General features: G+C 43.3%; 2 long non-coding RNA genes across 4 annotated transcripts in view; both read right to left on the reverse strand.

Annotated features, from left to right (window-relative positions):
* LOC142485001 (uncharacterized) overlaps nt 1–16012 on the reverse strand; it is a 32047-nt gene extending 16035 nt beyond the window's left edge. For all 3 annotated transcript variants that reach the window (XR_012798338.1, XR_012798336.1, XR_012798337.1), the window contains exons 1-8: nt 15910–16012; nt 14571–14681; nt 12060–12179; nt 10944–11039; nt 9390–9501; nt 5655–5772; nt 4078–4175; nt 2401–2511 (exon numbers count right to left, since the gene is read on the reverse strand). This is a non-coding gene — a long non-coding RNA (uncharacterized LOC142485001). The remainder of the gene's footprint in view (nt 1–2400; nt 2512–4077; nt 4176–5654; nt 5773–9389; nt 9502–10943; nt 11040–12059; nt 12180–14570; nt 14682–15909) is intronic.
* A 2565-nt stretch (nt 16013–18577) lies between these two features.
* LOC142485002 (uncharacterized) lies at nt 18578–22526 on the reverse strand. Its single transcript, XR_012798339.1, has 3 exons — nt 22424–22526; nt 21085–21195; nt 18578–18693 (listed from the first exon to the last, which is right to left on the reverse strand). It is a non-coding gene; the product is annotated as an uncharacterized LOC142485002 (long non-coding RNA).
* Between the last annotated feature and the right edge of the window lie 4745 nt (nt 22527–27271).

Genomic DNA, 27271 nt, shown 5'->3' on the forward strand with positions numbered 1-27271 from the left:
AAGCAGCAGAGTTTTGCATAGGAGAAAGTTGTGAAGCAGGGAGGCCTGTTAGTAGTATTTTAAAATAACCCATAGGATAACAGTATACATTGGAGTTTTAGCAGTAGGTTGAGAGGGGAAAGGGAAGATCTTGGTAATATTACAGAGAAAGAGGATCCAAACTTTACCCTTGGCCATGCATGTGAATGGAGATGGAATTGAAGAGCCAAATGTTACTCCTAGGCAACATGTTTGATGACAAGATAGATGGTAGTACTGTTTACTGTGATGGAGAAAGGGGATAATATGAGCCCAGTTTTAGACATTAAGTTTAAGGCAGTGGAGTGCCATCCATGAGCATATAGCCAGGAGGCAACCCAAGAGTAGGGACTGGATTGCAGGAGTGAGAGCAGGGGTGGATAGATTTGTGTGTGTATCATCTGCATAGAGATTATATCTAAGGCCAAAAGAGTTGATGAGGTCACCAAATGATAGTATGTAGAGAGAAAGAGAGATCTCAGAACAGAGCCCTGATGTATACCCACAGACAGATCAATAGAAGACGAAGACATGTTAGCAACAGAGATGGAGAATGTGTGACAGGAAAGTTATGATGAAAACCAGGATAGAACTGTGTTACGGATACAAAGAGAGAGTTAAGAATATGAAGGAGGAGAGTGATTGAGAGCATCAAACGCAGCAGACAGATCAAGTAGGATTAGTAGGGAAAAGTGACCTTGGGAATTTGCTTTAAGCACAGTCTGTAGAACGAGCTGTACGAAAGGCAGGTTGTAAAGGATCCAGGAGGGAATGTGATTTAAGAATGTTGACATTCTAGCAATTAGGAGACAAACAGCAGGAGGGATACAGGGCGGTAGTTAGTAAGGCACATAGGGTGTAGGTTGTTTCTGAGAAAAGGGTGACCACTACAGGCTTAAAGTAAGAGGGTAAAGAGCCAGAGAATAGGGAGGAATTGAAGATGTGGGTGAGAGTGGGGACTAAGAGATGCAGTAAGGTGTGAGGGGATACGATCTAGAGGGCATGTGGTAGAGGGAGAAGAGAAGATGATTAGCTTCCAGCTCTGTAAGAGAAGAAAAAGAGTCAAATGCAGAAGCAGAATTAGGTAGAAGGAGAGAAGGGGGAAGGGACAGAAGGAATCTCCTTGTGGGTGGCATCCACCTTGACTCTGAAGTAGTCAAATGCTTGAGGAGAAGTGAAGGAAGGATGGCAAGTGTGAGGAGAAGGTTAGTGGAGGGAGTCAAATACAGGGAAAAAAAGACAGCGTAAATTAAATTTGTGTGTTGATGAATGTGGAAAAAAAAGTAGTGTGGTTTGGCCCCAGAGAGCAGCTTTATACAGGACTGGAGACATTTTTACTGTAGAAAAATCAAACATCAAGTGTGAGATTTCCTTCATAGGCATTAAGAACAGCGAGTGGAAGTGTGATGAACATGTTTGGGAATTTAGCCAAGGGTGTGGGTTAGAGGGACGAGTGTGTCAGAGCCTAGAAGGGGCATATAGATAGGATAGCATTGCAAGAGTTAATAAGATTGTTAGTTTAAGTGAAAAGAGAGAGAGAGCAGAGAGGTTAGAGTAGATGTCAGAGGAGAGTTTAATTAAGCAGAGGAAAATCAGTGGGACAGGTAAGATGGGGTGAGGGGAATGACTGATTGTGAATGATGAGAGCAGAAGAGGTCATGTACAACTAGAGCCTTGTTAGTAAGAGAAAGGACATTCCAGAGGGCACAGGAGAAGGGAAGAGAAAAGTAAGGAAAGGAATGTGGATTACATTAGATAGGTTAACACTCTTAGCAGGGAGGCCCGATGTGTATATGAGCCGGTCCAAGATTATAAGAGATATCCCCCAACATCAGCGAGCATAGAAGGAGACACAGAGATAGGTGTAGAGAGAGACAGAGATAGGGGTATGTAGAGAGAGAAGGACGTCAAGAGAATGAGACAGATAGACGTAGAGAGAGGAGACGTAGAGAGAGGGGGCTTTGAGAGGGGGGCGTAGAGAATGAGGGAAGGTGGAAGAGAATAGGATGTGCAGGAGTGCATTTCATTGAGCAGTGCAGAAATAGCTGCAATAGAGGTCTGTACAAATGGTGCTTTGTGTAGACACATGCAAAGGTAGGGGAAGGAAAGTGTATAGAACATGTGGATAAAAGCAGGAGTGTGGAAGTTAGAGAAATTAGAAAAGTTTTACAGAGGAGTGAGGAAACAGTAAACAGAAAGAACAAGAGAGAGGTTACATTGGGATGACGTGCTGTGGTAGAGAGAAATGCTAGGAGAGAGCCTCCAGATATTAGAGGACATGAATTGAGAGAGCAAATGTATAAATCAAAACCGGAGGGGGAGGTATAGCACGAAAGCTTGCACAGCAGTTGATGAAGATTATAGTCTTAAAGTTGCGTGTACCTGTCAGGGCACTCAAGAAGGTCAATGCTCACAAGTGCAGAGTTCATGAAGAAATGCTGAATCCAGTTCCCCTCCAATTTAATTTTAATATAACTTTTTCATTCTTCATTACTGCAAAAAGCAAACAAAACAAAACCACATTGCATTACTATTTTCAAAATGGATTGAATGACATATTCAACAGTAACTGTGTAATGCCAATATTGCCTTCTCACTCGTAGGCCAGTACGGTCAGGTACCCAGTACTGATAAAACAATAAGTGCCCGTACTAAGTACCAATATGAATTATAAGGAAATGTAAAATCTCCAGGTCTCTCTCCATCTCTGCAACAGATATATGGATAAGCCCATATTAAGGCATCACGTGACCGGAGCCGTCACTGACTGGGTATATGCAAAGATGCAGGGAGATGCAAAGAAAGGGAGGGAGAGAGACAGGGAGAAGATGGGAAACGGAGGGAGGCACGGATGGCGGGCCTCTCTCTTTCACTGGTGCATGCAAGGAGCTGGTCCCAACATCCACAAAGTGTGTGTGTATTATTGGTTGTGTTTTATGGCGGTAGGAGGATAGTGTGTATATTGTGTGTGTGTGGGAGTATTATATTGTGTGTAGGGTATTATAGTGTGTATATTATGTTGAGGTGCAGAGGAGAGTATTAGATTGGGTATCTTGTGTTAGGGGGTATTGTGTATATTGTGTTTAAGACTATAATATTATTGGGGAGATTATTATTGAGGAGGTATTAAAGTGTGTATTGTGGGGAGTATTAGTGTATGTATTATTTGTGGGTGACAGATGCTGTGGGTAGGCCAAGAGTACGGGCCAGACTAAGGTGGAGACTTTCTGTACTCTGCATACAGGACTCTACATGCACTGCAGAGGTGAGATTCCCCCAACTCCATTTTGCTACACTCTCCAAGAGAGATTATTGTGATCAGAGGTGGAAGATGAGCAGGGTCACAGTCCAGGGAGTAGCCTGTCAGGGGGCATGGAAATCTCTTTTGGTGCGTATGTTGCCACGTGGCATTGATTGACCGGTCAATTAGCACTGCTTCCTATCACAGTGACATGATCCGGTGCTGTGATCGGTTGCAGCGCTGACCAAGGTGTGTTAGTGCAGCAATTTACAGGGAGGGAACAGAGGTTGTGGGTGACAGATGCTGGGGGTAGGCCAAGAGTACGGGCCAGAGCAAGGTGGAGATATTCTGTACTCTGCATGCCCATCCTGCATGCCCAGGACTCTGCATGCATGCCAGTGGCTGTGGGGTGTGTGTGTGTAGGTATGCCAAGTGTCAGTGTGCATAAGTAAGTGTGCTGTGTGTGTAAGTAAGTTTGCCTGTGTGGCAGGAGGTGTAGGGGGGTGGGGGGCGGGGGGCGGTTCAGCTGGAGGACTTTACCCAGCACAAAAGCACATAGATGCCTCTGATTATATCACCCCAAATGCTGATAATATCCTGCTGTAGATGCACTTTACAGAAGATGATACAGATGTCATCAGTGTTTGGTGGGTTCATTAAATCAATCCATCATATAATAGCCACACTGTGTATATGATGTACTGAATCAGTAACACCAATCACAGGAAGACATCTCCATGGTAGGGGTAGTGTTGAAGTTAACAAAATATGTCCAGCACTGTGGTGTGGAGCCCATACATAATAATTGTGCACATTACCAGAACAACATATTGTCAACTGCATGATCATTTTGCTGCTTGTAGTGTATACTCTTGTCCTGTGCAGTGTTGTAGTAGATCCGTCTCTTCGGTGTTCACTGCAATAAAAGTAAGACATTGCATTAATATTACAGAAGTTTGGGGGCTGAAATCCCACTATGCTAATGACAGTTTCCCTTTGCATAAGATTCTTGTGATTATATCTCAATGATGATCAATAACAACTACATCATAACACAGCTGCTCTATACAGAATATGTATTTGCCATCAATGGTCATGGAGGCAATATGTCACACAATGTACATATATAGCAAGGATTATTTCTTCCTCTGGTGTATTATGATGGGAGGGTGAGATTCTGCATTATCAGCATCAGTAAATCTGTAGGAAACTGAGTGATATTCTATTTTTTAATGCAATATTAGGGTAAAATAAAGCTTGCTGTATCTATAGCCATGCTCTACCCATGATGTGCTGAATCAATGACTGCAGAGCGATTTAGGGCCTCATGCAGAGAGCATAGAATTTTAAAAATGGCGAATTTCATAAAAAGTAGCTTTTTTGGAGAGTTTTATTCTCCATATGCAGAAAAGTGCGAATTCTGCTATGTTTAACATGGATGCGTGTGGCGAGTTTAAATTGGCGAGATGCGCGCTTCAGAAACGTGTAAAAACAAATTCGCGCCTTTTTTTTCCCCTTTACTATAGGCGGCGAGCGCCATCTTGCCATATTTTCGTGGCGCGGCAAAAATGCGAGAATCGCGCCTTTTTTTGGCGCGAACAGCCGCTACTTGCCGTTCGCACCTCTCTGCATTCGGAGAGTTTTAAAAATGGCGCGATGGAGGTTCTCGCCAGCCGCGAGGCGAGTTTTAAACATAGAAATAAAAAAATGGCGCGTTTTTCGCAACTCGCCATTTTATGCCGTTTTCTGAGGGAAATTGAACAAAAAATGGCGAGTTTTGAAATAACGATGCTCTCTGCATGAGGCCCTTAGAGTGGTAAACATGACTTGAACTCATCTCTGAATAGAGGGTAGCACAGTAGTGCAGAGTAGAAGGTGAATGTATCTCAAATGGAAACCCTTAGCAGCTGTGTGGGGAGTAGACAGTACAGACTGACCAAGTAAATAGTAAAAAGTAGTAACTTCAACATTACTTGGTTTTGTTCTCCACTCCTGTTTTTCTGTTCTTTAAATCACTAATACTGATGCCATATGTAACCTGTACTGAGAGTTATATACTCTACTGGCCTAGATCAAATTAAATGATGCAAACAGGATCCCTCCCACTCAAGATTCATATGATTGCACCACCTCAACCTTTCATAACAATAACATAGAACTGCAGCAGTGCGCTACTGCACATGTTCTTGTTATGAATGGTAGTAGATGTGGTCCTTGGGTCAGTACTTCATACTGTAGCCACACTCTATTCATGATGTATTGAATCAACAAAAATCTGCATGGTACAGATCACAGGAAGGGGTGGAGTAGAGGTGAATATGTCCAATGCGAAACCCTTAGCAGCCGGATTTTTTGGAGTCAATAAAACGACAAATACTAAATGAGAAATATACACATTGCTTATCTGTCTCTGTGTAGTCATTTTCCTCCTCTTCAACTGTCCTTCAATTTTCTATTTTGCAAGAAAATGAACACATGGCTTCAATATTCACTTCTGTTCTGCAGTCTTTCCTCTTGAAATAAAAAAGTTAAGCATTGCATTATTATTATTATAATTATTATTGACGATACATACAATGAACCTTGCTCCAAACCATGTGATACAAAGCAAATCCACCTCCCTCCCACAGCTGTGCTCCTTCTAGAGCTTCTACCACACAAGTTATTCATGTCAGTGAAACTGTACTGCAGTCCCGGTCTGCACACAATCTACTGAATCAATGACATCACACTGTGTCACACAATGTCATGCTAACGACAGGAAACAATCTTTGTATATATCTTTGTATATATAATAATAATAATAATAATAAAAATAAGACAGGACAGACACTCCTACATTGCAATCAATAGAAAATAACTGGGACAGGCACTTCAAGGATGCATACGGTCCCGGATAAACTGTAGCTACCTATACACGTGTGCCTTGTCTCTAGACTCTGCATATATCTCTATTTATATACCACCCATTGTGTACTCAGCGCTTTACAAGAGAGACCAAAAAGTACAGGAAATTATTATACAATAAGTTCAACAAACAAAAACAGACAATAGGAAAGTAAATCCCTGTCCTGGGTAGTTTACAATCTAAGAGAAATGTAAGGAGACTTACAGAGAGACAACAGGTGGGGGAACAAGTGCAGTAGATGACAATGCTTGTCCTTAATGGTGGGTACTTGTAGTATAAAGCACTTCTTGGGAACAATAGTTAGTGACTGAATGAGTGACAGTAGCAACGAGTAAAAGCTATTGAAATGCTTCATTTAAGTTGTGAATTTTAAGGTTGATCTTAAATGTGGGTGGAAGAGGGTATGTTGGCATATACTGAGTGTGTGTGAGTTTCACAGGTAAATTGATGGGAAAGGGTTTCAGGCAAGAGAGCGAGTGCGCAGTAGAGGTGTAAGAAGTATAATGGAGACAGCTATTAGTAGAGCTTAGGAGACGAGGAAGGGCATAACGAGACCAAAGATGATATGTAGGAAGGAGCAGATGAATAGAGAATAGTGTTGGACTGGGTCCTCAACTATAAAAAAATGGGTAACGGGTACCCGGCCAAAATGAAAGGTTCTACCCGGTCGGGTACACGGTTTGGCACTTACCTTCCGGGTGGCGGTGACATCTAGGATCAGCAGCAGTCCTGTGACGGTGGCAGCATCTGTGGTGTCTTCAGCCGGCGGGGGAGCTGCAGGCTCACAGACACAGCTTACCTGCTTCGGTGCTGTGGAAGTGATTCCTGCAGCTCCCCCCGCCAGGTGAAGACACCTCTGATGCTGCCAACATCAGAGGACTGCTGCTGCTGATCCTAGATGTCTTAGGAAAGGTAAGTATAAAAGATTATTTCCAGCTGCCCTGACATTACCCGACGCCGGGTATTACCCGGCCAAGTCCACTTCTCAGTGGCCGGTTTCGAGTAATGTCCGGGTAGCTGGAAATGTGTCGGGTAACGCCGGGTACTCGGTACACCACTAATAGAGAACCTTAACAAAAAGGTAAGGAGGAGAACTTTGTAGGTGATCTGAAACTTGATGGGAAGCAAGGAGAGGGATTTAAGGAGGAGGAGGAGATGAGCAGATACTGTTGTGGGAGAAAGGGAAATTATTCAAGCAGCAGAGTTTTGGATAGATTGCAAATGAGAAAGTTGTGAAGCAGGGAGCCCTGTTAGCAGTATGTTAACCCATACGATAAGGGCATGCATTGGCGTTTTAGCAGTAGATTGACAGAGAAAAGGGCAAATCTTGGAAATATTACAGAGAAAGAATCGACAAACTTTAGCCAGTGTCGTGAATGAAGATGGAAAGGGAAGAGTCAAATGTTACTCCTAGGCAATGTGCTTTCATGACAGGATGATGGTAGTACTGTTTACTGCGATGGAGAAAGGTGATATTAGGCCAGATTTAGGGGGAAATATGAGGAGCTCAGTTTTAGACATTAGGTTTAAGGCAGAAGAGTGTCATCCATGGAGGATATAGCCAGGAGGCGACCCGAAACTAGGAACTAAATTGCAGGAGTGACGGTAGGGTGGATAGGTGTGTGTATCATCTGCATAGAGATGATATCAAGGGCCAAAATAGTTGATAAGGTCAACTAGTGATAGTATGTAGTGAGAGAGGTCCCAGAACAGAGTCCTGAGGTATACCAACAGACAAAACAACAGGAGACAAAGACACGTTAGCAACAGAGATGGAGAATGTGTGATGGAGAAGTATGATGAAAACCAGGATATAAGTTTGCTGCGGATACGAAGAAAGAGTTTAGAATATGAATGAGAAGAGTGATTGACAGTATCAAAAGCAGAAGAGAGATCAAGCAGGATTAGTAAGTAAAATGGACCTTGGGAATTTTCTTTATGTACATAATTGGTTACATTGGGAAAGGCAGATTGTGAAGGGCCCAGAGGAGCATGTGATTTAAGAATGTTGATCAAACGGGAGATCACAAGACGTTCTAGCAATTAGGAGGCAAATGGTAGGACGGATACAGGGCGATAGTTAGAAATTCACACAAGGTCAAGGTTATTTTTGAGAATAGGGGTGACCACTGCATGCTTAAAAGGAAGAGTTGAAAGAGCCAAAGGATATGGAGGAATTGAAGATGTGGGTGAGAGTGAGAATATAGGATTGAGAGGGCATGTGGTAGAGGGAGAAGAGAAGATCAGGTTCCAGCTTTGTGACAGGAGAAAAGGAGTCAAGAGTGCAATGAGATCTAGATAGAAAAAGAGAGAGGGGGAAGGGAGAGAACGAATCTACTTGTGGATGGCATCCACCTTGCCTCAAGTGAGCAAAGGCTTGAGGAGAAATAAAGGATGGATGTTAAGTGGGAGGAGAAAGTCAGTGGTGGGACTCAAATACATAGAAGACAGTGTGAATGAAATTGGAGTGTTGATGAGTGAGGAAAAAGTAGTGTTTGACCTTAAAAAAAGGAGCAGAGTTTTACAGAACAGGACAAAGGTTTAGTGTAGAAAATCAGACTGTGAGATTTCCTCCATAGGTGTTAAGAGCAGCAGTGTGATGTGATGAAGTGTGATGAGAGCGTGCTTGTGAATTAAACCAATGCATGGGTTAGGCTGCGTCTATAGTAAGCACGCAACAGATGGCAAAGTTAGCGCATGCCTGTCGCTCCAGCAATCCCTGCACTGAGGTCCGAGGCGACGGGGAGGCCCTGCATCGCTCGCACGCACTGTGGACAACCAAGCGTGTGCCCATGATAATCACGGCCTTAGAGGGATGAGTGTGTCAGAGCCTAGAAGGGGCATATAGATGATGGAGGAGGAGGGAGGAGGAGATGATAGCATTGTAAGAGTTAACAAGATAGCTAGTTTAAGCAGAAAGTGAGGAGAGGTTAGAGATAAGGGTAGATGTCAGAGGAGAGAGTTCAATTAAGCTGAGGTATCGAGTAGGACAGGGGTGAGGGGAATGAGAAGTGGTGGATGATGAGAGCAGAAGAGGTCATGTACAAATAGACCATGTTAGTCGTAGAGCAGACATTCCAGAGGGCACGTGAGAAGGGAAGAGTAAAGTGAGACAAGGAATGTGGATTACATTAGATGGGTTAATACGCTTAGCAGGGAGGTGGAGAGAGAGGCAAGAGGCAGAGGGTGGTGTAGGGGTAGAGGAAGAGATGTTGCATGTACCTTGTCAGAACATTAAAGAACGTCAATTCACACTGGTGCAGAGTTGATGATGAAATGCTGAATCCAGTTCACGTCCAATTCAATTTTAACAGAACTTTTTCATTCTTCATTACTGCAAAAAAAAAAGTAAAAAACAATGCATTACTATTTTCAAAATGGATTGAATTCCCCCACCAATGACTATGTGTTACCAATATATCCCTCTCAGTCCCACTGCAGCACATACTGTACCAGTGTGAAAGTAAGAAGGTACACAGTACCGGTAAAACAATACGTGCCGGTACTATGCACCATATGAATTATAAGGGGATGTAAATCTCCCAGTCTCTCTCCATATCCGCAACAGAGCGGGCTCCGGTCAGTGGCATGGATGCCCATATATGGGTATGCTCATATTTGGGCATCCCATGTCACTGACCGGAGCCGGCTCTGAGTATAGGGATATATGCGGAGACGCACAGGTGCAAGGAAATGGGAGGAGGCACGGTGAGAAACAGGGAGAGACCACAGGAAGATAGAGGGCAACAACTTCCACAAGGTACTTGTATGGGTATAATTGTTTGTATTTTGTGCAGAGGGGGTAATTTCAGATAAAATACAATTCTCCACCCTCTACGAAACAATTCCACTTTGTTCAGTAAGCCAGAAAGTCTTGGTCCCATGTGGACTGAATTTAATGCAAATAAGGTCCTTAATACACAAGTAAAGAATAAAGTTACTTATTCTCTACTGTAAGAAGTGCCACATTGCCCACTATTTGGGTCCTGTGCCCAGATTGTGACCATGCATGGCAGAGGTGAGATTCCCCCAACTCCAATTTGCTACACTCTCCAAGAGAGATAATTGTGATCAGAGGTGGAACTAGGGGAGGGTGTGAGCAGGGTCACTGCCCAGGGAGTAACCTGACTGGGGGCACGGAAATCTCATTTAGTGCATATGTTGCGGCACTGCATTGATTGACCGGTCAATCTGCACTGCTGCCTGTCACAGTGACATCCTGATCGGGCACTGTGATCAGCTATAGCACTGACCCAGGTGAGATAGTTCAGCACTTTACAAGGAGGGAACAGATGTTGTGGGTGACAGATGCTGGAGGTAGGCCAAGACTGTTGGCCAGAGTAACGTGGAGACTTACTGCACTCTGCATGCCCATCCTCTCCCTGACATCAGGGGAAGGAAGTGGCCCTGGGGTGTGTGTAGGTATGCCAGATGTCAGTGTATGCATAAGTAAGTATGCCTGTGTAGTGGGAGGTGTAGGGGCGTTAAGCTGGAGGACTTAAAACAGGCACAAAAGCACATAGATACCTCTGATTATACCGCACCAAATGCTGATAATATCATGCTGTAGCTGCACTTTACAGAAGATGATGCAGATGTCATCATTGGTTGGTGGGTTCATTAAATCAATCCATCATATCATAACCACACTGTGCATATGATGTACTGAATCAGTAACACCAGGAAGACATCTCCATGTTAGGAGTAGAGTTGAAGTTAACAGAATATGTCCAGCACTGTGGTGTGTAGCCCATAAATAATAATTGTGCACATTACCAGAACAACATACTGTCAACTGCAAGATCATTTTGCTGCTTGTAGCGTATGCTCATCCTGTACAGTGTTGTAGTAGATCCGTCTCTTCAGTGTTCACTGCAACAAAAGTAAGACATTGCATTAATATTACAGACGTTTGGGGGCTGAAATCTCACTTCGCTGCGGACAATTTCCCTTTGCATAAGATTCTTGTGATTATGTCAATGATGATCAATAACTGCATCATAACACAGACGCTCTATACAGAAGATGTACTTGCTCTCATTGGTCATTGAGGTAATACGTCACACAATGTACAGATATAGCAAGGATTATTTCTCCCACTTGTGCATTATGGCATTATGATGGGAAATGTTGTGAGATTCTGCATTATCAGCATCACTGAATCTTTTGGAAATTAAGTGATATTCTATGTTTTAATGCAATATTATGGATGATCAGCCGGTAAAATAATAATAGCTTGCTGCATCTGTAGCCATGCTCTACCCATGATGTGCTGAACCAATGACTGCAGAGAGATTCAGAGTGGTAAACATGACTGGAACGCATCTCTGAATAATGGGCAGCAAAGCAGTGCAGAATAGGAGGTGAAAGTATTTAAAATGGAAGATCCTTAGCAGCTGTGTGGAGAGTAGACAGTACAGACTGACCAAGTAAATGGTAAAAGGAGTAACTTCAACATTACTTGGCTTTGTTCTCCACATTGAAGCTTTCCTCCTCTTTAAATCACTAATACTGATGCCATGTGTAACCTGTACTGAGAGTTATATAATCTACTGGCCTAGATGAAACCATATGATGCAAACAGGATCCATCCCACTCCAGATTCATAGAATTGAACCACCTCAACCTTTCATAACAATCACATAGAACTGCAGCTGTGCGCTACTGCACATGTTCTTGTTATGAATGGTAGTAGATGTGGTCCTTGGGTCTTTACTTCATACTGTAGCCACCCTCTACTCATGATGTATTGAATCAACGAAAACTTGCATGGTTCAGATCACAGGAAGGGGTAGAGTAGAGATGAAAATATTCAATGTGAAACCCGTAGCAGCCGGATTGTGTGGAGTCAATAAAACGACAAATACTAAATGGTAAATGAGAAATATACACATTGCTTATCTGTCTCTGTGTAGTAATTTTCCTTCTCTTCAACTGTCCTTCAAATTTTCTCTTTTGCAAGAAAAGGAACACATGGCTTCAATATTCACTTCTGTTCTGCAGTCATCCCTCCTGAAATAAAAGTTAAGCATTGCATTGTTATTATGATAATACATACAATAAACCTTGCTCCAAACCATTTGATGCAAAGCAAATCCACCTCCCACCCACAGCTGTGCTCCTTCTAGAGCATGCATGTCAAACTCCAGTCCTCGAGGGTCCCAAACAGGCCAGGTTTTCAGTAGGGATATCCTGAAAACCTGGCCTGTTTGCTGCCCTCGAGGACTGGAGTTTGACATCCTTGTTCTTGAGCTTCTACCACGCAAGTCATCCATGTGAGTGACACTGTACTGCAGTCCTGGTCTGCACACAATCTACTGAATCAATGACATCACACTGTAAAGGCAATCTACAAGATGTATTAGTTGTCCACACTTCCGAAATGTTACTTTTATGTCCAAATCACTTATTCCCATGACCTGATATTTGTATTTGTTATTTATAGGATTGTCACAAAGAGTTGATGAGGTCACCAAATGATAGTATGTAGAGAGAAAGAGAGATCTCAGAACAGAGCCCTGATGTATACCCACAGACAGATCAATAGAAGACGAAGACATGTTAGCAACAGAGATGGAGAATGTGTGACAGGAAAGTTATGATGAAAACCAGGATAGAACTGTGTTACGGATACCAAGAGAGAGTTTAGAATATGAAGGAGGAGAGTGATTGAGAGCATCAAACGCAGCAGATAGATCAAGTAGGATTAGTAGGGAAAAGTGACCTTGGGAATTTGCTTTAAGCACAGTCTGTAGAACGAGCTGTACGAAAGGCAGGTTGTAAAGGATCCAGGAGGGAATGTGATTTAAGAATGTTGACATTCTAGCAATTAGGAGACAAACAGCAGGAGGGATACAGGGCGGTAGTTAGTAAGGCACATAGGGTGTAGGTTGTTTCTGAGAAAAGGGTGACCACTACAGGCTTAAAGTAAGAGGGTAAAGAGCCAGAGAATAGGGAGGAATTGAAGATGTGGGTGAGAGTGGGGACTAAGAGATGCAGTAAGGTGTGAGGGGATACGATCTAGAGGGCATGTGGTAGAGGGAGAAGAGAAGATGATTAGCTTCCAGCTCTGTAAGAGAAGAAAAGGAGTCAAATGCAGAAGGAGAATTAGGTAGAAGGAGAGAAGGGGGAAGGGACAGAAGGAATCTCCTTGTGGGTGGCATCCACCTTGCCTCTGAAGTAGTCAAATGCTTGAGGAGAAGTGAAGGAAGGATGGCAAGTGTGAGGAGAAGGTTAGTGGAGGGAGTCAAATACAGGGAAAAAAAGACAGCGTAAATTAAATTTGAGTGTTGATGAATGTGAAAAAAAAGTAGTGTGGTTTGGCCCCAGAGAGCAGCTTTATACAGGACTGGAGACATTTTTACTGTAGAAAAATCAAATATCAATTGTGTGATTTCCTTCATAGGCATTAAGAACAGCGAGTGGAAGTGTGATGAACATGTTTGGGAATTTAGCCAAGGGTGTGGGCTAGAGGGACAAGTGTGTCAGAGCCTAGAGGGGGCATATAGATAGGAGGATAGCATTGTAAGAGTTAATAAGATTGTTAGTTTAAGCGGAAAGAGAGAGAGAGGTTAGAGTAGATGTCAGAGGAGAGTTTAATTAAGCAGAGGAAAATCAGTGGGACAGGTAAGATGGGGTGAGGGGAATGACTGATTGTGAATGATGAGAGCAGAAGAGGTCATGTACAACTAGAGCCTTGTTAGTCAGAGAACGGGCATTCCAGATGGCATAGGAGAAGGGAAGAGAAAAGTAAGGAAAGGAATGTGGATTACATTAGATAGGTTAACACTCTTAGCAGGGAGGCAGAGGCAGGGAGGCCCGATGTGTATATGAGCAGGTTCAAGATTATAAGAGATATCCCACACATCAGCAAACATAGAAGGAGACACAGAGATAGGTGTAGAGAGAGACAGAGATAGCTCTATGTAGAGAGAGAGGGACGTAGAGAGAATGAGACAGATAGGCGCAGAGAGAGGGGGCGCAGAGAGAGGAGGCGCCAAAAGAGGGGGCGCAGAGAGAGGGGGCACAGAGAATAGGATATTAAAGAGTGCTTTTCATTGAGCAGTGCAGAAATAGCTGCAATAGAGGTCTGTACAAATGGTGCAGTGTGTAGACACATGCAAAGGTAGGGGAAGGAAAGAGGAGAACATGTGGATAAAAGCAGGAGTGTGGAAGTTAGAGAAATTAGAAAAGTTTAACAGAGGAGTGAGGAAACAGCAAGCAGAAAGAACAAGAGAGAGGTTACATTGGGATGACGTTCTGTGGTAAAGAGAAAATGCTAGGAGAGAGCTTTCAAATATTAGAGGACATGAATTGAGGGAGCAAATGTATAAATCAAAACCTGAGGGGGAGGTATAGCACGAAAGCTTGCACAGCAGATTATAGTCTTAATGTTGCGTGTACCTGTCAGGGTATTCAAGAAGTTAAATTCACACAAGTGCAGAGTTCATGATGAAATGCTGAATCTAGTCCCCCTCCAATTTAATTTTAATATAACTTTTCCATTCTTCATTACTGCAAAAAGCAAACAAAACAAAACCACATTGCATTACTATTTTCAAAATGGATTGAATGGCATATTCAACAGTGACTGTGTGATGCCAATATTCCCCACTCACTCGTAGTGAAGCACATATTGTACTAGTGTTGAAAGTAGGCCGGTAGAGTCAGGTACGCAGTACTGATAAAACAATAAGTGCCCGTCGTAAGTACCAGCTCCGCAACAGTGCGGGCATCACATTAGTGACGTGGATGAACATATATGGATAAGCCCATATTAAGGCATCACGTGACCAGAGCCGTCACTGACTGGGTATACGTAAAGACGCAGGGAGATGCAAGGAAAGGGAGGGAGAGAGACAGGGAGAAGATGTGAAACGGAGGAAGGCACGGATGGAGGGAGTTCTTCCGAGCTTCTGCGGGCCTCTCTCTTTCACTGGTGCATGCCGGGAGCTGGTCCCAACATCCACAAAGTGTGTGTGTATTATTGGTTGTATTTTATGGGGGTAGGAGGGTAGTGTGTATATTGTGTGTGTGGGAGTATTATATTGTGTGTAGAGGTGCAGAGGAGAGTACTAGATTGTGTATCTTGTGTAAGGGTGTTGTGTATATTGTGTTTGGAGCTATAATATTATTGGGGAGATTAGTATTGAGGAGGTATTATAGTGTGTATTGTGGGGAGTATTAGTGTGTGTATTGTTTGTGGGTGACAGATGCTGGGGGTATGCAGCAATCCCTGCACTGAGGTCCGAGGCGGCTCTGCATCGCTCGCACACACTGTGGATGACCAAGCATGTGCCCATGATAATCATGGCCTTAGAGGGATGAGTGTGTCAGAGCCTAGAAGGGGCATATATATGATGGAGGAGGGAGGAGGAGGAGGGAGGAGGAGGAGATGATAGCATTGTAAAAGTTAACAAGATAGTTAGTTTAAGCAGAAAGTGAGGAGAGGTTAGAGATAAGGGTAGATGTCAGAGGAGAGAGTTCAATTAAGCTGAGGTATCGAGTAGGAAAGGGGTGAGGGGAATGAGAGGTGGTGGATGAGAGCAGAAGAGGTCATGTACAAATAGACCTTGTTAGTCAGAGAGCAGTCATTCCAGAGGGCACGTGAGAAGTGAAGAGTAAAGTGAGACATGGAATGTGGATTACATTAGATGGGTTAATACGCTTAGCAGGGAGGTGGAGAGAGAGAGGCAAGAGGCAGAGAGTGGTGCAGGGGTTGAGGAAGAGATGTTGCATGTACCTTATCAGAACATTAAAGAACATCAATTCACACTGGTGCAGAGTTGATGATGAATCCAGTTCACCTCCAATTCAATTTTAACAGAAATGTTTCATTCTTCATTACTGAAAAAAAAGAAAAGTAAAAAACATTTCATTACTATTTTCAAAATGGATTGAATTCCCCCAACAATGACTATGTGTTACCAATATATCCCTCTCAGTCCCACTGCAGCATATACTGTACCAGTGTGAAAGTAGGAAGGTACACAGTACCGGTAAAACAATACGTGCCGGTACTATGCACCATATGAATTATAAGGGGATGTAAATCTCCCAGTCTCTCTCCATATCCGCAACAGAGCGGGCTCCGGTCAGTGGCATGGATGCCCATATATGGGTATGCTCATATTTGGGCATCCCATGTCACTGACCGGAGCCGGCTCTGAGTATAGGGATATATGCGGAGACGCAGAGGTGCAAGGAAATGGGAGGAGGCACGGTGAGAAACAGGGAGAGACCACAGGAAGATAGAGGGCAACAACTTCCACAAGGTACTTGTATGGGTATAATTGTTTGTATTTTGTGCAGAGGGGGTAATTTCAGATAAAATACAATTCTCCACCCTCTACGAAACAAATCCACTTTGTTCAGTAAGCCAGAAAGTCTTGGTCCCATGTGGACTGAATTTAATGCAAATAAGGTCCTTAATACACAAGTAAAGAATAAAGTTACTTATTCTCTACTGTAAGAAGTGCCACATTGCCCACTATTTGGGTCCTGTGCCCAGATTGTGACCATGCATGGCAGAGGTGAGATTCCCCCAACTCCAATTTGCTACACTCTCCAAGAGAGATAATTGTGATCAGAGGTGGAACTAGGGGAGTGGGTGAGCAGGGTCGCTGCCCAGGGAGTAACCTGACTGGGGGCACGGAAATCTCATTTAGTGCATATGTTGCGGCACTGCATTGATTGACCGGTCAATCTGCACTGCTGCCTGTCACAGTGACATCCTGATCGGGCACTGTGATCAGCTATAGCACTGACCCAGGTGAGATAGTTCAGCACTTTACAAGGAGGGAACAGATGTTGTGGGTGACAGATGCTGGAGGTAGGCCAAGACTGTTGGCCAGAGTAACGTGGAGACTTACTGCACTCTGCATGCCCATCCTCTCCCTGACATCAGGGGAAGGAAGTGGCCCTGGGGTGTGTGTAGGTATGCCAGATGTCAGTGTATGCATAAGTAAGTATGCCTGTGTAGTGGGAGGTGTAGGGGCGTTAAGCTGGAGGACTTAAAACAGGCACAAAAGCACATAGATACCTCTGATTATACCGCACCAAATGCTGATAATATCATGCTGTAGCTGCACTTTACAGAAGATGATGCAGATGTCATCATTGGTTGGTGGGTTCATTAAATCAATCCATCATATCATAACCACACTGTGCATATGATGTACTGAATCAGTAACACCAGGAAGACATCTCCATGTTAGGAGTAGAGTTGAAGTTAACAGAATATGTCCAGCACTGTGGTGTGTAGCCCATAAATAATAATTGTGCACATTACCAGAACAACATACTGTCAACTGCAAGATCATTTTGCTGCTTGTAGCGTATGCTCATCCTGTACAGTGTTGTAGTAGATCCGTCTCTTCAGTGTTCACTGCAACAAAAGTAAGACATTGCATTAATATTACAGACGTTTGGGGGCTGAAATCTCACTTCGCTGCGGACAATTTCCCTTTGCATAAGATTCTTGTGATTATGTCAATGATGATCAATAACTGCATCATAACACAGCCGCTCTATACAGAAGATGTACTTGCTCTCATTGGTCATGGAGGTAATACGTCACACAATGTACAGATATAGCAAGGATTATTTCTCCCACTTGTGCATTATGGCATTATGATGGGAAATGTTGTGAGATTCTGCATTATCAGCATCACTGAATCTTTTGGAAATTAAGTGATATTCTATGTTTTAATGCAATATTATGGGTGATCAGCCGGTAAAATAATAATAGCTTGCTGTATCTGTAGCCATGCTCTACCCATGATGTGCTGAACCAATGACTGCAGAGAGATTCAGAGTGCTAAACATGACTGGAACGCATCTCTGAATAATGGGCAGCAAAGCAGTGCAGAATAGGAGGTGAAAGTATTTAAAATGGAAGATCCTTAGCAGCTGTGTGGAGAGTAGACAGTACAGACTGACCAAGTAAATGGTAAAAGGAGTAACTTCAACATTACTTGGCTTTGTTCTCCACATTGAAGCTTTCCTCCTCTTTAAATCACTAATACTGATGCCATGTGTAACCTGTACTGAGAGTTATATAATCTACTGGCCTAGATGAAACCATATGATGCAAACAGGATCCATCCCACTCCAGATTCATAGAATTGAACCACCTCAACCTTTCATAACAATCACATAGAACTGCAGCTGTGCGCTACTGCACATGTTCTTGTTATGAATGGTAGTAGATGTGGTCCTTGGGTCTTTACTTCATACTGTAGCCACCCTCTACTCATGATGTATTGAATCAACGAAAACTTGCATGGTTCAGATCACAGGAAGGGGTAGAGTAGAGATGAAAATATTCAATGTGAAACCCGTAGCAGCCGGATTGTGTGGAGTCAATAAAACGACAAATACTAAATGGTAAATGAGAAATATACACATTGCTTATCTGTCTCGGTGTAGTAATTTTCCTTCTCTTCAACTGTCCTTCAAATTTTCTCTTTTGCAAGAAAAGGAACACATGGCTTCAATATTCACTTCTGTTCTGCAGTCATCCCTCCTGAAATAAAAGTTAAGCATTGCATTGTTATTATGATAATACATACAATAAACCTTGCTCCAAACCATTTGATGCAAAGCAAATCCACCTCCCACCCACAGCGGTGCTCCTTCTAGAGCATGCATGTCAAACTCCAGTCCTCGAGGGTCCCAAACAGGCCAGGTTTTCAGTAGGGATATCCTGAAAACCTGGCCTGTTTGCTGCCCTCGAGGACTGGAGTTTGACATCCTTGTTCTTGAGCTTCTACCACGCAAGTCATCCATGTGAGTGACACTGTACTGCAGTCCTGGTCTGCACACAATCTACTGAATCAATGACATCACACTGTAAAGGCAATCTACAAGATGTATTAGTTGTCCACACTTCCGAAATGTTACTTTTATGTCCAAATCACTTATTCCCATGACCTGATATTTGTATTTGTTATTTATAGGATTGTCACAAAGAGTTGATGAGGTCACCAAATGATAGTATGTAGAGAGAAAGAGAGATCTCAGAACAGAGCCCTGATGTATACCCACAGACAGATCAATAGAAGACGAAGACATGTTAGCAACAGAGATGGAGAATGTGTGACAGGAAAGTTATGATGAAAACCAGGATAGAACTGTGTTACGGATACCAAGAGAGAGTTTAGAATATGAAGGAGGAGAGTGATTGAGAGCATCAAACGCAGCAGATAGATCAAGTAGGATTAGTAGGGAAAAGTGACCTTGGGAATTTGCTTTAAGCACAGTCTGTAGAACGAGCTGTACGAAAGGCAGGTTGTAAAGGATCCAGGAGGGAATGTGATTTAAGAATGTTGACATTCTAGCAATTAGGAGACAAACAGCAGGAGGGATACAGGGCGGTAGTTAGTAAGGCACATAGGGTGTAGGTTGTTTCTGAGAAAAGGGTGACCACTACAGGCTTAAAGTAAGAGGGTAAAGAGCCAGAGAATAGGGAGGAATTGAAGATGTGGGTGAGAGTGGGGACTAAGAGATGCAGTAAGGTGTGAGGGGATACGATCTAGAGGGCATGTGGTAGAGGGAGAAGAGAAGATGATTAGCTTCCAGCTCTGTAAGAGAAGAAAAGGAGTCAAATGCAGAAGGAGAATTAGGTAGAAGGAGAGAAGGGGGAAGGGACAGAAGGAATCTCCTTGTGGGTGGCATCCACCTTGCCTCTGAAGTAGTCAAATGCTTGAGGAGAAGTGAAGGAAGGATGGCAAGTGTGAGGAGAAGGTTAGTGGAGGGAGTCAAATACAGGGAAAAAAAGACAGCGTAAATTAAATTTGAGTGTTGATGAATGTGAAAAAAAAGTAGTGTGGTTTGGCCCCAGAGAGCAGCTTTATACAGGACTGGAGACATTTTTACTGTAGAAAAATCAAATATCAATTGTGTGATTTCCTTCATAGGCATTAAGAACAGCGAGTGGAAGTGTGATGAACATGTTTGGGAATTTAGCCAAGGGTGTGGGCTAGAGGGACAAGTGTGTCAGAGCCTAGAGGGGGCATATAGATAGGAGGATAGCATTGTAAGAGTTAATAAGATTGTTAGTTTAAGCGGAAAGAGAGAGAGAGGTTAGAGTAGATGTCAGAGGAGAGTTTAATTAAGCAGAGGAAAATCAGTGGGACAGGTAAGATGGGGTGAGGGGAATGACTGATTGTGAATGATGAGAGCAGAAGAGGTCATGTACAACTAGAGCCTTGTTAGTCAGAGAACGGGCATTCCAGATGGCATAGGAGAAGGGAAGAGAAAAGTAAGGAAAGGAATGTGGATTACATTAGATAGGTTAACACTCTTAGCAGGGAGGCAGAGGCAGGGAGGCCCGATGTGTATATGAGCAGGTTCAAGATTATAAGAGATATCCCACACATCAGCAAACATAGAAGGAGACACAGAGATAGGTGTAGAGAGAGACAGAGATAGCTCTATGTAGAGAGAGAGGGACGTAGAGAGAATGAGACAGATAGGCGCAGAGAGAGGGGGCGCAGAGAGAGGAGGCGCCAAAAGAGGGGGCGCAGAGAGAGGGGGCACAGAGAATAGGATATTAAAGAGTGCTTTTCATTGAGCAGTGCAGAAATAGCTGCAATAGAGGTCTGTACAAATGGTGCAGTGTGTAGACACATGCAAAGGTAGGGGAAGGAAAGAGGAGAACATGTGGATAAAAGCAGGAGTGTGGAAGTTAGAGAAATTAGAAAAGTTTAACAGAGGAGTGAGGAAACAGCAAGCAGAAAGAACAAGAGAGAGGTTACATTGGGATGACGTTCTGTGGTAAAGAGAAAATGCTAGGAGAGAGCTTTCAAATATTAGAGGACATGAATTGAGGGAGCAAATGTATAAATCAAAACCTGAGGGGGAGGTATAGCACGAAAGCTTGCACAGCAGATTATAGTCTTAATGTTGCGTGTACCTGTCAGGGTATTCAAGAAGTTAAATTCACACAAGTGCAGAGTTCATGATGAAATGCTGAATCTAGTCCCCCTCCAATTTAATTTTAATATAACTTTTCCATTCTTCATTACTGCAAAAAGCAAACAAAACAAAACCACATTGCATTACTATTTTCAAAATGGATTGAATGGCATATTCAACAGTGACTGTGTGATGCCAATATTCCCCACTCACTCGTAGTGAAGCACATATTGTACTAGTGTTGAAAGTAGGCCGGTAGAGTCAGGTACGCAGTACTGATAAAACAATAAGTGCCCGTCGTAAGTACCAGCTCCGCAACAGTGCGGGCATCACATTAGTGACGTGGATGAACATATATGGATAAGCCCATATTAAGGCATCACGTGACCAGAGCCGTCACTGACTGGGTATACGTAAAGACGCAGGGAGATGCAAGGAAAGGGAGGGAGAGAGACAGGGAGAAGATGTGAAACGGAGGAAGGCACGGATGGAGGGAGTTCTTCCGAGCTTCTGCGGGCCTCTCTCTTTCACTGGTGCATGCCGGGAGCTGGTCCCAACATCCACAAAGTGTGTGTGTATTATTGGTTGTATTTTATGGGGGTAGGAGGGTAGTGTGTATATTGTGTGTGTGGGAGTATTATATTGTGTGTAGAGGTGCAGAGGAGAGTACTAGATTGTGTATCTTGTGTAAGGGTGTTGTGTATATTGTGTTTGGAGCTATAATATTATTGGGGAGATTAGTATTGAGGAGGTATTATAGTGTGTATTGTGGGGAGTATTAGTGTGTGTATTGTTTGTGGGTGACAGATGCTGGGGGTATGCAGCAATCCCTGCACTGAGGTCCGAGGCGGCTCTGCATCGCTCGCACACACTGTGGATGACCAAGCATGTGCCCATGATAATCATGGCCTTAGAGGGATGAGTGTGTCAGAGCCTAGAAGGGGCATATATATGATGGAGGAGGGAGGAGGAGGAGGGAGGAGGAGGAGATGATAGCATTGTAAAAGTTAACAAGATAGTTAGTTTAAGCAGAAAGTGAGGAGAGGTTAGAGATAAGGGTAGATGTCAGAGGAGAGAGTTCAATTAAGCTGAGGTATCGAGTAGGAAAGGGGTGAGGGGAATGAGAGGTGGTGGATGAGAGCAGAAGAGGTCATGTACAAATAGACCTTGTTAGTCAGAGAGCAGTCATTCCAGAGGGCACGTGAGAAGTGAAGAGTAAAGTGAGACATGGAATGTGGATTACATTAGATGGGTTAATACGCTTAGCAGGGAGGTGGAGAGAGAGAGGCAAGAGGCAGAGAGTGGTGCAGGGGTTGAGGAAGAGATGTTGCATGTACCTTATCAGAACATTAAAGAACATCAATTCACACTGGTGCAGAGTTGATGATGAATCCAGTTCACCTCCAATTCAATTTTAACAGAAATGTTTCATTCTTCATTACTGAAAAAAAAGAAAAGTAAAAAACATTTCATTACTATTTTCAAAATGGATTGAATTCCCCCAACAATGACTATGTGTTACCAATATATCCCTCTCAGTCCCACTGCAGCATATACTGTACCAGTGTGAAAGTAGGAAGGTACACAGTACCGGTAAAACAATACGTGCCGGTACTATGCACCATATGAATTATAAGGGGATGTAAATCTCCCAGTCTCTCTCCATATCCGCAACAGAGCGGGCTCCGGTCAGTGGCATGGATGCCCATATATGGGTATGCTCATATTTGGGCATCCCATGTCACTGACCGGAGCCGGCTCTGAGTATAGGGATATATGCGGAGACGCAGAGGTGCAAGGAAATGGGAGGAGGCACGGTGAGAAACAGGGAGAGACCACAGGAAGATAGAGGGCAACAACTTCCACAAGGTACTTGTATGGGTATAATTGTTTGTATTTTGTGCAGAGGGGGTAATTTCAGATAAAATACAATTCTCCACCCTCTACGAAACAAATCCACTTTGTTCAGTAAGCCAGAAAGTCTTGGTCCCATGTGGACTGAATTTAATGCAAATAAGGTCCTTAATACACAAGTAAAGAATAAAGTTACTTATTCTCTACTGTAAGAAGTGCCACATTGCCCACTATTTGGGTCCTGTGCCCAGATTGTGACCATGCATGGCAGAGGTGAGATTCCCCCAACTCCAATTTGCTACACTCTCCAAGAGAGATAATTGTGATCAGAGGTGGAACTAGGGGAGTGGGTGAGCAGGGTCGCTGCCCAGGGAGTAACCTGACTGGGGGCACGGAAATCTCATTTAGTGCATATGTTGCGGCACTGCATTGATTGACCGGTCAATCTGCACTGCTGCCTGTCACAGTGACATCCTGATCGGGCACTGTGATCAGCTATAGCACTGACCCAGGTGAGATAGTTCAGCACTTTACAAGGAGGGAACAGATGTTGTGGGTGACAGATGCTGGAGGTAGGCCAAGACTGTTGGCCAGAGTAACGTGGAGACTTACTGCACTCTGCATGCCCATCCTCTCCCTGACATCAGGGGAAGGAAGTGGCCCTGGGGTGTGTGTAGGTATGCCAGATGTCAGTGTATGCATAAGTAAGTATGCCTGTGTAGTGGGAGGTGTAGGGGCGTTAAGCTGGAGGACTTAAAACAGGCACAAAAGCACATAGATACCTCTGATTATACCGCACCAAATGCTGATAATATCATGCTGTAGCTGCACTTTACAGAAGATGATGCAGATGTCATCATTGGTTGGTGGGTTCATTAAATCAATCCATCATATCATAACCACACTGTGCATATGATGTACTGAATCAGTAACACCAGGAAGACATCTCCATGTTAGGAGTAGAGTTGAAGTTAACAGAATATGTCCAGCACTGTGGTGTGTAGCCCATAAATAATAATTGTGCACATTACCAGAACAACATACTGTCAACTGCAAGATCATTTTGCTGCTTGTAGCGTATGCTCATCCTGTACAGTGTTGTAGTAGATCCGTCTCTTCAGTGTTCACTGCAACAAAAGTAAGACATTGCATTAATATTACAGACGTTTGGGGGCTGAAATCTCACTTCGCTGCGGACAATTTCCCTTTGCATAAGATTCTTGTGATTATGTCAATGATGATCAATAACTGCATCATAACACAGCCGCTCTATACAGAAGATGTACTTGCTCTCATTGGTCATGGAGGTAATACGTCACACAATGTACAGATATAGCAAGGATTATTTCTCCCACTTGTGCATTATGGCATTATGATGGGAAATGTTGTGAGATTCTGCATTATCAGCATCACTGAATCTTTTGGAAATTAAGTGATATTCTATGTTTTAATGCAATATTATGGGTGATCAGCCGGTAAAATAATAATAGCTTGCTGTATCTGTAGCCATGCTCTACCCATGATGTGCTGAACCAATGACTGCAGAGAGATTCAGAGTGCTAAACATGACTGGAACGCATCTCTGAATAATGGGCAGCAAAGCAGTGCAGAATAGGAGGTGAAAGTATTTAAAATGGAAGATCCTTAGCAGCTGTGTGGAGAGTAGACAGTACAGACTGACCAAGTAAATGGTAAAAGGAGTAACTTCAACATTACTTGGCTTTGTTCTCCACATTGAAGCTTTCCTCCTCTTTAAATCACTAATACTGATGCCATGTGTAACCTGTACTGAGAGTTATATAATCTACTGGCCTAGATGAAACCATATGATGCAAACAGGATCCATCCCACTCCAGATTCATAGAATTGAACCACCTCAACCTTTCATAACAATCACATAGAACTGCAGCTGTGCGCTACTGCACATGTTCTTGTTATGAATGGTAGTAGATGTGGTCCTTGGGTCTTTACTTCATACTGTAGCCACCCTCTACTCATGATGTATTGAATCAACGAAAACTTGCATGGTTCAGATCACAGGAAGGGGTAGAGTAGAGATGAAAATATTCAATGTGAAACCCGTAGCAGCCGGATTGTGTGGAGTCAATAAAACGACAAATACTAAATGGTAAATGAGAAATATACACATTGCTTATCTGTCTCGGTGTAGTAATTTTCCTTCTCTTCAACTGTCCTTCAAATTTTCTCTTTTGCAAGAAAAGGAACACATGGCTTCAATATTCACTTCTGTTCTGCAGTCATCCCTCCTGAAATAAAAGTTAAGCATTGCATTGTTATTATGATAATACATACAATAAACCTTGCTCCAAACCATTTGATGCAAAGCAAATCCACCTCCCACCCACAGCGGTGCTCCTTCTAGAGCATGCATGTCAAACTCCAGTCCTCGAGGGTCCCAAACAGGCCAGGTTTTCAGTAGGGATATCCTGAAAACCTGGCCTGTTTGCTGCCCTCGAGGACTGGAGTTTGACATCCTTGTTCTTGAGCTTCTACCACGCAAGTCATCCATGTGAGTGACACTGTACTGCAGTCCTGGTCTGCACACAATCTACTGAATCAATGACATCACACTGTAAAGGCAATCTACAAGATGTATTAGTTGTCCACACTTCCGAAATGTTACTTTTATGTCCAAATCACTTATTCCCATGACCTGATATTTGTATTTGTTATTTATAGGATTGTCACAAAGAGTTGATGAGGTCACCAAATGATAGTATGTAGAGAGAAAGAGAGATCTCAGAACAGAGCCCTGATGTATACCCACAGACAGATCAATAGAAGACGAAGACATGTTAGCAACAGAGATGGAGAATGTGTGACAGGAAAGTTATGATGAAAACCAGGATAGAACTGTGTTACGGATACCAAGAGAGAGTTTAGAATATGAAGGAGGAGAGTGATTGAGAGCATCAAACGCAGCAGATAGATCAAGTAGGATTAGTAGGGAAAAGTGACCTTGGGAATTTGCTTTAAGCACAGTCTGTAGAACGAGCTGTACGAAAGGCAGGTTGTAAAGGATCCAGGAGGGAATGTGATTTAAGAATGTTGACATTCTAGCAATTAGGAGACAAACAGCAGGAGGGATACAGGGCGGTAGTTAGTAAGGCACATAGGGTGTAGGTTGTTTCTGAGAAAAGGGTGACCACTACAGGCTTAAAGTAAGAGGGTAAAGAGCCAGAGAATAGGGAGGAATTGAAGATGTGGGTGAGAGTGGGGACTAAGAGATGCAGTAAGGTGTGAGGGGATACGATCTAGAGGGCATGTGGTAGAGGGAGAAGAGAAGATGATTAGCTTCCAGCTCTGTAAGAGAAGAAAAGGAGTCAAATGCAGAAGGAGAATTAGGTAGAAGGAGAGAAGGGGGAAGGGACAGAAGGAATCTCCTTGTGGGTGGCATCCACCTTGCCTCTGAAGTAGTCAAATGCTTGAGGAGAAGTGAAGGAAGGATGGCAAGTGTGAGGAGAAGGTTAGTGGAGGGAGTCAAATACAGGGAAAAAAAGACAGCGTAAATTAAATTTGAGTGTTGATGAATGTGAAAAAAAAGTAGTGTGGTTTGGCCCCAGAGAGCAGCTTTATACAGGACTGGAGACATTTTTACTGTAGAAAAATCAAATATCAATTGTGTGATTTCCTTCATAGGCATTAAGAACAGCGAGTGGAAGTGTGATGAACATGTTTGGGAATTTAGCCAAGGGTGTGGGCTAGAGGGACAAGTGTGTCAGAGCCTAGAGGGGGCATATAGATAGGAGGATAGCATTGTAAGAGTTAATAAGATTGTTAGTTTAAGCGGAAAGAGAGAGAGAGGTTAGAGTAGATGTCAGAGGAGAGTTTAATTAAGCAGAGGAAAATCAGTGGGACAGGTAAGATGGGGTGAGGGGAATGACTGATTGTGAATGATGAGAGCAGAAGAGGTCATGTACAACTAGAGCCTTGTTAGTCAGAGAACGGGCATTCCAGATGGCATAGGAGAAGGGAAGAGAAAAGTAAGGAAAGGAATGTGGATTACATTAGATAGGTTAACACTCTTAGCAGGGAGGCAGAGGCAGGGAGGCCCGATGTGTATATGAGCAGGTTCAAGATTATAAGAGATATCCCACACATCAGCAAACATAGAAGGAGACACAGAGATAGGTGTAGAGAGAGACAGAGATAGCTCTATGTAGAGAGAGAGGGACGTAGAGAGAATGAGACAGATAGGCGCAGAGAGAGGGGGCGCAGAGAGAGGAGGCGCCAAAAGAGGGGGCGCAGAGAGAGGGGGCACAGAGAATAGGATATTAAAGAGTGCTTTTCATTGAGCAGTGCAGAAATAG

This window comes from Ascaphus truei, unplaced genomic scaffold (genome assembly GCF_040206685.1).
Source record: "Ascaphus truei isolate aAscTru1 unplaced genomic scaffold, aAscTru1.hap1 HAP1_SCAFFOLD_506, whole genome shotgun sequence".
NCBI lineage: Eukaryota > Metazoa > Chordata > Amphibia > Anura > Ascaphidae > Ascaphus > Ascaphus truei.